We start from the raw sequence: 2,996 nt of genomic DNA on the forward strand, positions 1-2,996 counted from the left end.
AGATAACAACAAAGAATACAATGAATGAAATAAATAACAAACTGATAAGCATGGAAAGCAGAATTAACCAAGCAAATGAAAGAATCTCAGACCTTGAGGAACAAAATATGGAACTAGCACAAAATGCTAAAAACATAGAAAAGAAGCTTAAAAAGACAGTACAAAACCTCCAAGAGATAAGCAATTATTTCAAGAGCTGAACCCAAGATTAATTGGAATCCTTGAGGCAGATAGAGAGACAGAGACCACCCTGGAACAAACATTTCATGAAATTATCCAAAAAAACTACCCTCATATCATCAGTGATGTGGCCATTCAAATACAAGAGATTCAGGGGACTCTGACAAGACAACAAATAAGAAGACCAACTCCTAGACACATAGTAATTTGTTTACACAAAGAGGGTATAAAAGAAAAAAATCCTAAGGACAGCAAGAGAGAAAGGTCAGACTACCAAATGGGGAAGACGAGTTAGAATAGCAACAGACTTATCTACTGAAACACTTCAGGTTAGGAGAGCTTGGAGCCCAATCTTCAAAGTTCTCAAAGATAAACACTTTCATCCAAGAATTACCTACCCAGCTATGCTAAATTTTATCAGAGATGGAGAATTAAGATCCTTCCCAAACATTCAATCTCTAAGAATTTTCACTGCCTCTAGTCAAGCTTTACAAGAAACACTAAGGAAAGTATTAAACACAGAAGAAAGAAAGAAAAAAAAAGAATGACAATGTCCTTCACAAGAATTTAGGAAAAAGATTGGAAACAAACATAAATCAACTCAAAAATCAAAAGGAAAACAATAAATGAATAAACAAGCAAACAACAGGAACAAAAAGAAACTCTATAAGAACCTCATGATGGGGATAAACTATCACATCTCAATAACTAGCATGAATGTGAATGAACTGAATGCACCACTAAAAAGACATAAAATGGCAAATTGGATAAAATATCATGATGCAACATGATTGTCTCCAAGAGACTCATATAACCAGAAAGAACACTTACAGACTCAAGGTAAGAGGTTGGAAAATAAATTATCAGACAAATGGAAACAAAAGAAAGCAGAACTCATGATCTTAATATCAGAAAAAAATACTCTTTAAGCTATCAAAAATTTAAAAAGATACAGAAGATCACTACATAATGATAAAAGGTTCAATCCTTCAACAAGAAATATCCACCCTAAACATATATGCACCCAACATAGGAGCACCAACTTTTATAAAGCACCTGCTAGGTAAACTAAAAAAAGATATTGACTCTAACTCTATCATAGCTGGGAACTTAAGCACCCCACTCACAACTCACAATCCTAGACAGACCATCAAGACAAAAAGTCAACAAAGAGATCCAGAACCTCAACATGATGCTTGACAAAATGGGCTTAGTTGATACCTACAGAATATTCCACCCAACAACCATGGAATATACATTCTACTCATCACCACATGGAATGCACCACATGCTAAACAACTCCTGGGTCAACATGGAAATCAAAACAGAATTAAAACATTCCTCTAAACAAATGAAAATGAAGAAACATCTTACCAAAATTTCTGGGATGCCATGAAAGCAGTTCTAAGAGGAGAGTTCATACCTCTACAAACACACATGAAGAAAATGGAAAAATCACAAGTGAACAGTCTAACAAATCACCTAAGGAAGCTGGAAAGCAAGACCACCAAAACCCTAATTTCCACATAAGAATCCAGATTACCAAAATAAAAGCAAAAATTCGGGACGTAGATGGCAAAAATATAATACAAACCATAAATAAGACAGAAAGCTTGTTCTTTGAAAGGATAAACAAGACTGATGGACCCCTAGCTAGACCAACCAAGCAAAGAGAGAAAGAGCACAAATAAACACAATCAGAAATGCAAAAGATGAAGTCACGACTGACTCTGAAGAAATACAAAAGATTATCAGAGATTAGTATGTATGCCTGCATGGAAACAAACTTGAAAATCTAAATGAAGTAGAGGTCTTTCTGATATCACAATCTCCCCAGGTTGAAACAAGAAGAAATTGAGACACTAAATAGACCAATAACAACCCAGGAAATCAACTATGTCATAAGAAAGTTGCCTACAAAAAAAGACCTGACTCAGATGGCATTCCAGCAGAATTCTACAAAACATACAAAGAGGAGCTGATACCAATCGTATTGAAAGTATTCCAGGCAATCGAGAAAGATGGAACTCTCCCCAAATCATTATATGAAGGTAACATCACATTGATACTCAAACCGGGTAAAGTTCCAACAAAGAAAGAGAACTACAGGCCAATATCTTTAATGAACATAGACGCTAAAATTCTCAGTAAGGTTCTAGCAAACTGGATCCAACAACACATCTCAAAAATCATTCACCATGACCAAGCAGGCTTCATCCCCAGGATTCAGGGCTGGTTCAACATCCACAAGACCATAAGCATAATTAAATACATCAACAGATATGAAGACAAAAACCACATGATTATATCATTAAGTACAGAAAAAGCTTTAGATAAAATCCAGCAATCCTTCTTCATAAAAACCATCAAACATCTAGGCATAGATGGAACATACCTCAAAATAGTAAGAGCCATCTATGAGAAATCCACAGCCAACATACTGCTAACAGAAATTGGAAACATTTCCCTTGAAAACTGGAATAAGAAAAGGATGCCCACTCTCACCCCCCTGTTCAGCATAGTATTGGAAGTCTTAGCTAGAGCAATCACACAAGAGAAGGAGATAAGGAATATCCAAATAGGAAAAGAGGAAATCAAATTATCTCTCTTTGCAGATGACATGATTCTATACCTTGAAAACCCAAGAGAATCTGTCAAAACCCTCCTTGCACTGATAAAGGACTTTGGCAGAGTCTCAGTGTATAAAATAAATGTGCAAAAGAAGTCTAATTCCTATACACCAACAATGAAGAAACAGAAACCCAGCCCAAATAAAAAGCACAATTCCTTTCACAATAATACACACACACACACAC

This window comes from Carlito syrichta, unplaced genomic scaffold, assembly GCF_000164805.1.
Source record: "Carlito syrichta isolate Samal-C Ts95f unplaced genomic scaffold, Tarsius_syrichta-2.0.1 Scaffold307028, whole genome shotgun sequence".
Lineage (NCBI taxonomy): Eukaryota > Metazoa > Chordata > Mammalia > Primates > Tarsiidae > Carlito > Carlito syrichta.